Source organism: Bufo bufo, chromosome 8 (assembly GCF_905171765.1).
Source record: "Bufo bufo chromosome 8, aBufBuf1.1, whole genome shotgun sequence".
Lineage (NCBI taxonomy): Eukaryota > Metazoa > Chordata > Amphibia > Anura > Bufonidae > Bufo > Bufo bufo.
In genome coordinates, this window is record NC_053396.1 from 13,426,876 (window position 1) to 13,436,253 (window position 9,378).

The following is a 9,378-nucleotide window of genomic DNA, read 5'->3' on the forward strand; positions in this document are numbered from 1 at the left end:
ATATGCAAATGAGCCTCTAGGAGCAACGGGGGCGTTACCATTACACCGAGAGGCTCAGCTCTTACTGCACCTGCCGCGCCCTCTGCACTTTGACAGGACCAGACAGTGTAAATGTAATCACACCTGGCCCTGTGAAAGCGCAGAGGACGCAGCAGTTGCAGAGAGAGCAGAGCCTCTAGGTGTAATGGTAACGCCCCCGTTGCTCCTAGAGACTCATTTGCATATATTAAAACATCACTTTTCTCAGCAATGCGGGCACATATGAACATGGGACCAACACAGATGTCTTCAGCTGCCAAGTTCACATGTAACAGGTCGGCCAGTGTCATACGTGCAAAACTGCTGACAGATGCCCTTTAAGTGGCAGGTCAAGATATAAATTGTGGTGTAATTCCCTTTTAACTGAAGTCTCAGAGACTACTCGGTGGTGCTCATCTACAGATGTAGGCATGATTGGCTTTAATCTGTACCGCCTGTATACTGTGCAGGTAGCCATTTTGGAAACCTATCCATATCAGCAGGAACTGGGCACCATTCATGAATCATAATTTGGCCTGCAAGCAATATGGCTGCCGCCCAGGTGTTTGTGGGCGTTCTCCCTGGACCTTGGTCTCGGAAACCTAATAAATCGCCAAAACAATCAGTAGTACTCAGGAAAGTGAATGCACTTTATCATTAGCACAGCCCCATCCAGCTCATTGCCTTTGGAGTTGGATAGGAAAAATCACGGCGGCATCCGGATAAAGGAATAAAATGACCAAAATTTCTGCTTCTGGGAAGCGGTTCATGATGTTGTTTCCATATCGTTATCCTCATCGTTTCTGCAAATCTCCTGTAAATCTTCGTTTTGCACATTTTGTTCTTTTTTTTTCCCTTTTTAAATTATTTTAAGAAATAAATGAGAAAAAAACATTTGTGTGCGTCATGGTTCTCTTATTATTTTATACTGGTCCCGATGGATGTACAGAAATATCGCACCCAGATGGTAATTGCTGCAAAATTCTGCATGCGGATATGTAAATCGTTAGAGGGGTGGTCTGATTTCGATACTGGGTCTTGCCACTAGAGAGCGTAAACATGCTGCCCTATGAAAGGCTCTCAGAGGCTACTTTTGGGTAGTGAGATTGTTGACTGCTAAAAATGACTCTATGACTCACTTAAAGACTTTTGCCCAGTTGAGACTTTGAGAGGGGGTTCATGATTGGACTGAGAGAAGCAAGATGGTCATTTTGACTAATTGTCCGTCATTTAGCCCATTGTGACCTAACAGGAGGTATTGGGGGGGCAGTGGTTATGTGGCGAATAGGCCTCCAGAGAGGATCATTCATCTATCAAGCACGAGCAGCTTCCACACTTTCATTGTCCACCATCCAGACACAGGTGGCACCTTCATTACACTCTTGTCTCTGCCCGGACTATTTCCAGACACTTGGTAGTGTCCTGCCATTGACTGCCACCCACATTTGCCTTCGTTTGCAGTGGTGTCGTGAACGATAAACCTGGACTGGAACAATATTGTCTTTAGTGATGAATCCAGGTTCTGTTTGTGATCCGACGACTGTCGAGTATGGAGGCCTCGTGGGCGCTTCAGCCCTGCATTTACTCTGGAGCGACACACTGTACCAACTGCTGGTGATCGGGGGAGCCATTGCATACTACAGGCACCATACACCAATCAGCTATAACATTAAAACTAATTAGTTAATCGTTGACATCGGTTCCTGGTGGGATATATGAGGCAGGAGGTGAACAGACGCTTCTTGAAGTTGTGTGGGAAGCAGGAATAATGAGCAAGCGGAAGGATCACTAGGTCAAATTGTGATGATTTAGATGACTGGGTCGGAGCTTCTGCAAAATGGCAGGTCTTGTGGGGTGTTCCCAGGATGCTGTGGTTAGTACTTATCAAACGTGGTCCAAGGAAGGAAAACTGGTGACAGGGTGATGGGTACCAAAGGCTCATTGATGCACATGGGAAGTGAAGGCTAAACCATCTGGTCCGATCCCACAGAAGAGCTACTGTCAAGCAAATAGCTGACAACGTTATTATTGGCGATAATAGAAAGGTGTCAGGAGACACAGGACATCACAGCTTGATGTTTATGGGGCTCCAGATTGGCCAGGGTGCTCATGCTGACTCCCGTCCACCAATAAAAGCACCTACGATGGCCGCAAGATCAGAACTGGACCATAAAGCGATGGAAGAAAATGCCTGGTCAGAAGAACGTTACATCACGTGGATGCCAGCTGTGTGTGTGTGTTACTTACCTGGGGAAGAGGTGGCACTAGGTGCACTATGGGATGAAGATGGCCTGGTCTGATGAACCACATTACATCATGTGGAGGGCCGGGTGTGTGTGCGTCACTAACTTGGGAAGAGATGGCACCAGGTGCACGATGGGAAGAAGGAGGCCTGGTCTGAGGAATCATGTTACATCATGTGGAGGGCCGGGTGTGTGTGCGTCACTAACTTGGGAAGAGATGGCACCAGGTGCACTATGGGAAGAAGGCAGCCTGGTCTGAGGAATCATGTTACATCATGTGGACGGCTGAGTGTGTCACTTACCTGAGGAAGAAATGGCACCAGGTGCACTATGGGAAGGAGGAGGCCTGGTCTGAGGAATCGCGTTACATCATGTGGACGGCTAGGTGCATGTGCGTCACTTACCTGGGGAAGAGATGGCACCAGGTGCACCATGGGGAGAAGACAATCCAGAGCAGGCAATGTTCTGCTGAAACCTCGGGTCCTGACATCATGTGGATGTGATAAGTATCGTCTACTTAACCACTGTATAGACAAATACCCCCTTCACAGCAGGGATGCCCCCTAATGGAAGTGCCCTCTTTCAGCCGGATAATGCCCTGGCCACACTGCCGAAACTGTCCAGGAACATGAAAAAGAGATGAAGGTGATGACTTGTCCTCAAATTCTCCAGATTTCAATCTGATCTCCAGTAATCTGTGAGGGAACTGATCAGCAAGTGTTTGATCTCCCTGCAGCGCCACCACAGGAGTAATTAAGAATTACATCAATGGCCTGTTAGTGTACAATCAGATGCTGGGTATGCTCCATACGGCCCTGTTTGTGTATAGTGTTCTTCTGTCTTTTTACCTAGAAGCATTGATTCTACAGGAGAATATATCCATACGGGACGCACTTTCTACTATGTCAACACGACTGGGGCTCATGATGACTGAAAGAACTTTTTTGTTTGTTTTTACTTTACATACAGCCAGAGCACTAAATTTGGAAGCAGCCATGAGATGTCATACCCATGATGTGTCACTAGGTGGTGCTATGGATTCTCCCACCGTTTACTACTGATTCCAGCATTTCTGTCTTTAATATTTTATTAAAGAGAAACTCTGTCAGGGAACATAAAGTTCATTACGAATCCCCCCTCCTCCTCCCTCTCCTGTGGTGGAAAAAAAAGGAAATGTGCAGACAGTGATCATCTACAATCCTCAGGACTGCCAAGAGGCAGGATTACTGAAGATATCTACAGTCAGGTCCATAAATATTGGGAAATGACACAATTCTAACATTTTTGGCTCTATACACAACCACAATGGATTTGAAATGAAACTAATAAGATGTGCTTTACCTGCAGACTGTCAGCTATAATTTGAGGGCATTTACATCCAAATCAGGTGAACGGTGCAGGAATTACAACAGTTTGCATATCTGCCTCCCACTTGTTAAGGGGCCAGAAGTAATGGGACAATTGTCTTCTCAGCTGTTCCATGGCCAGGTGTGTGTCAGATAAAAGGTCCAGAGGTCATTTCCAGTCTGCTATTTGCATTTGGAATCTGTTGCTGTCAACTCTCAAGATGAGATCCAAAGAGTTGTCACTATCAGTGAAGCAAGCCATCATTAGGCTGAAAAAACACAACAAACCCATCAGAGAGATAGCAAAAAGATTAGGCGCGGCCAAAACAACTGTTTGGAACATTCTTAAAGAGAAGGAACGCACCGGTGAGCTCAGCAACACCAAAAGACCCGGAAGACCACGGAAAACAACTGTGGTGGATGACTGAAGAATTCTTTCCCTGGTGAAGAAAACACCCTTCACAACAGTTGGCCAGATCAAGAACACTCTCCAGGAGGTAGGTGTATGTGTGTCAAAGTCAACAATCAAGAGAAGACTTCACCAGAGTGAATACAGAGGGTTCACCACAAGATGTAAACCATTGGTGAGCCTCAAAAACAGGAAGGCCAGATTAGAGTTTGCCAAACGACATCTAAAAAAACCTTCACAGTTCTGGGACAACATCCTATGGACAGATGAGACCAAGATCAACTTGTACCAGAGTGATGGGAAGAGAAGAGTATGGAGAAGGAAAGGAACTGCTCATGATCCTAAGCATACCACCTCATCAGTGAAGCCTGGTGGTGGTAGTGTCATGGCCTGGGCATGTATGGCTGCCAATGGAACTGGTTCTCTTGTATTTATTGATGATGTGACTGCTGACAAAAGCAGCAGGATGAATTCTGAAGTGTTTCGGACAATATTATCTGCTCATATTCAGCCAAATGCTTCAGAACTCATTGGACGGCGCTTCACATTGCAGATAAACAATGACCCAAAGCATACTGCAAAAGCAACCAAAGAGTTTTTTTAAGGGAAAGAAGTGGAATGTTATGCAATGGCCAAGTCAATCCCCTGACCTGAATCCGATTGAGCATTTCACTTGCTGAAGACAAAACTGAAGGGAAAATGCCCCAAGAACAAGCAGGAACTGAAGACAGTTGCAGTAGAGGCCTGGCAGAGCATCACCAGGGATGAAACCCCTGCGTCTGCTGATGTCTATGCGTTCCAGACTTCAGGCTGTAATTGACTGCAAAGGATTTGCAACCAAGTATTAAAAAGTGAAAGTTTGATTTATGATTATTATTCTGTCCCATTACTTTTGGTCCCTTCACAAGTGGGAGGCACATATGCAAACTGTTGTAATTCCTGCACCGTTCACCTGATTTGGATGTAAATACCCTCAGATTACAGCTGACAGTCTGCAGGTAAAGCACATCTTGTTCGTTTCATTTCAAATCCATTGTGGTGGTGTATAGAGCCAAAAATGTCAGAATTGTGTCCATGTCCCAATATTTATGGACCTGACTGTATATGTGTGTGCGTATATTATCTATCTATATCTATCTCTCTCTATCATGGTGAGGTTTCGGGGCCGCCTGAGTCCTCTTCATGGTCGTCCAGTGGAAGTTTTTGAGGATGTATTTTGTGCTGCTGGCGGCATTTTGTGATGGACTGTGGTATTTGGCTCTGTTGGGGCGGTAAAATGTGCCACAATATGGTATTGCTGACCCAGCCTTCCATCGATTTGGACCCAACTACAAATTGGGGCCACTTTTAGTATTTTTTTTTCACCCCTGAATCTAGTGTATATCTGGGTAGACAGTCCACATATGGCCTACTCCCGCTCTCCATTTTCTTTTTTTCCCCCTCAACTGTCCCCATTCCTGAACCAAAAACCCAACGTGCTCCAAATGGAACGTTTCCCATATTCTCTCATGCTCCATGACCGCCTCTCAGGAAGCCCCCGTTCCCAGCAGGTACCAAACCACCCAGTGTTCCCATTACAATATGGTATTATGGAAGGGAGCTATCAAATCTCCCAGCTCTGAATTCTATTTTTCCCCCTCAACTGTCCGAATCAGTCAAAGAATGTTCCGTGAACCTCCTCCACTTGAGGAAGAAACGTTCAGTGGCCTTTTCTTTCTGTCCTTCTGTGTCTGGCCTGTCCTGATGGAGAAGATGTTGCACAGTGCCAGGAACCTCCGGGGCAGTCGGTTGTAGATAATGTCTCAATATGCATTTCTTGCCTCCCAGTAAAAGCAAATGTATTCCCCTTGTTCCCACTATATTTGAGGAATCAGTGACTGGATTTCTAGGGATATTGTGAAATATACATTATTATGGCGTTGGGCATATTTCCATTCCGCACACATCTTGAATGTATTTGAATGCAAGTTGGGGCACTCCCATAAACCATGAGACAAGCCGGCTTCTTGTAGGTTACATTTAGGGCACCATCATCTAAGGTAATGGGCAGGAGAAAGATCAAATGCGTACATGGCCCATTCTTCACTGCTAACTGCTGGAACGGGTGGATAAATTACTGGGAGGGCTGGGGATGACCCAGCTGTCGTGGTCCATGTTGGTACCAATGACAAAATAAATGGTAGGTGGAAGGTCATTAAGGATAGTTTTAAAGAACTAGGCTCAAAGCTGAAGGGAAGGACCTCCAAGGTAGTGTTCTCCTCATGGTCAGCCAGTGGAAGTTTTTGGGGATGTATTTTGTCCTGCTGGCGGTATTTTGTGATGGACTGTGGTATTTGGCTCTGTTGGGGTGGTATTGCTGGCCCTGCCTTCCATCAATTTGGACTGACAAAACGGGGCCACTTTTAGTATTTTTTCAAGGGCCACTTTAAGTTCCCAGTCCGCCCTGATGATGTCTGATAATGGGGACACGCTACTGTCCAAGCCCATTAAGGAGTGAGATTGTGCCTTACAATATGATGTTAGTTGTAGGAAAGGGAGATAATGGGATGACTTCAGTTTAAATTTAGTCTGGAAGTCAGTCCACGGTAGTAATGTCTGTAACACATCTTTTAGCGTTCGAACTCTCCGCTCTCGCCAAACCTGGTACAATTTGGTATCTCTGCCCTGGGGGAAGGCTGGCAGGAACCATACGGGCATATATGGAGTGAGATACATAGGTGGCCTATAAATCTTCCTGACGGATCTCCAAGTCGCTACGGTATCTTTTATAAGTACCAGTAGAGGTCGGGATATCTCTAAGCCTAGTATGCAAGAGAGAGGACAGATCCATAGGTGCCACCAACGCTTTCTCCAGGGCTAGAGTAGAAAAATGGGATGTACCCGGTATCCAATCTCGTATATGCCGAAACAAAGCCACCAGGTCATAAATCCGTATGTTTGGTAACTAAAGGGCCCCTCACATTTTAGCATACAGAGGTAAAAGCAGATTGTAGCCTACAGATGTCTACATGACGTGAGGGGAGAGGGACTGATTGCATTGGGTAGAGAAGTCTTCAGAAGGCGGGCTCTGCCCAACCGAGAACGTGGTGGCTTTATCCATCTCCAGATCGGCTGAAGGTAATTTAAATTGTATAAGGAAGAGGAGTTCCTACCCACCTTGATCCCCAGGTAAGTTTTATAGTTAGATACGATTTCCATGTTGTGTGGTAGGGGTGTCCGGGAAGTGTTTCTTTTTAGAAATAATAGCTGGCTTTTAGTAATGTTGATTTTATAGCCTGTGACGGATCCAAAATATATGAAGGTATCAGGTATCCTTCCTAGGTGTAAATATGGAGATCAGCCACAAATCATGCCAGTTTCACCTCCTTCTGCCCCACCTGATTGAATTAGATAGTGAGCTAGAGGCTCCAAGGCAATGTTAAAAAGGAGGGGAGAGAGGGGACACCCCCAGCTAGTGCCTTTCTGGAGGCCAATTGACGCAGATAGGAAGCCTGGGAGGCAGGGGTTGTCACAGACACCACCACCACCAAACAGTATCTTTGATTTTTAAGGTGTTGGCCTATCTGGGACATGGATGGCATATGTCTATGTCCCTCTCCTGTCTGCAGAACGGGGCCGGAGAAGTGAACACACAGCAGCCTCGCATGCGTGACCGCCTTCCTTTCACTGATATGGTCACAAACGCTCGCTCGGGCTATTTTCAGAAATCCCATAGAGATGAATGGAGAGCACGCCGTCCATGTGCAGTGCGCTCTCCTTCACTTTGTTCTGGAGAAAGGAGACGGTCTCGGGGGTGGGACCCTCACCTATCTGACATTGATGGGATTTTCTTTGCAGAAGTTATGTGTAAAACGTGATAAAATATAAGCTGCACAAGGAAAAAATAAATAAATGAGGTATCGGTCGATGCGGACAGCCGCTTGAAGTTTGTCATGCTTAAATGGGTCGTCCGAGTTATATAAATATAGGCCAATCTGCTTTATAACATATCTAATAATACCTTTGTAAATTACTCTCTTTATCTATATCATCTTGTTTCTTCTGTGCTGATGCGGGTCACGTGACCCGCGACGTCATCCAGCTGACGTTTCGTGTACAGGCTTATCCCTGCCTTAGGGAGTGGCCCGGGTCTGTACACGAAACGTCAGCGCCTTGTGTGCCCACCCCCCTCCCTCTGCGTCTGGCTGCCAGCTGGCTCCTGTGCGGGATCCTATGTAAAAGAGTATCGCCCTGATCCACTGGCCATCGGACCCCAAAGCCACCCCCCCCACGAACAAAACAACGTAAATCCTTGCCCATGATGGAAAAGATATATAGATGTCAAAGATATACTGTATATATAAATATGTATATAGAGATCTATATATATGTATGTGGAGATATATATTTACTGATCTATATCTCTGTATATATATATATATATATATATATATATATATATATATATATATAATCTATATACTTTATGTATATAGTGATATAGATCAGTAAATATATATCTCTTTATACATATATAGATTAACTATATATATATATATATATATATATATATATATATATATATATATATTTATAGTAGAAAAACGGACAGCACATCCAGTTGAAAATCATGGTTTAACCACCTCAGCCCCCAGTGCTTAAACACCCTGAAAGACCAGGCCACTTTTTACACTTCTGACCTACACTACTTTCACCGTTTATTGCTCGGTCATGCAACTTACCACCCAAATGAATTTTACCTCCTTTTCTTCTCACTAATAGAGCTTTCATTTGGTGGTATTTCATTGCTGCTGACATTTTTACTTTTTTTGTTATTAATCGAAATTTAACGATTTTTTTGCAAAAAAATGTCATTTTTCACTTTCAGTTGTAAAATTTTGCAAAAAAAACGACATCCATATAGAAATTTTGCTCTAAATTTATAGTTCTACATGTCTTTGATAAAAAAAAAGTTTGGGTAAAAAAAAAATGGTTTGGGTAAAAGTTATAGCGTTTACAAACTATGGTACAAAAATGTGAATTTCCGCTTTTTGAAGCAGCTCTGACTTTCTGAGCACCTGTCATGTTTCCTGAGGTTCTACAATGCCCAGACAGTACAAACACCCCACAAATGACCCCATTTCGGAAAGTACACACCCTAAGGTATTCGCTGATGGGCATAGTGAGTTCATAGAACTTTTTATTTTTTGTCACAAGTTAGTGGAAAATGATGATTTTTTTTTTTTTTTTTTTCATACAAAGTCTCATATTCCACAAACTTGTGACAAAAAATAAAAACTTCCATGAACTCACTATGCCCATCAGCGAATACCTTGGGGTCTCTTCTTTCCAAAATGGGGTCACTTGTGGGGTAGTTATACTG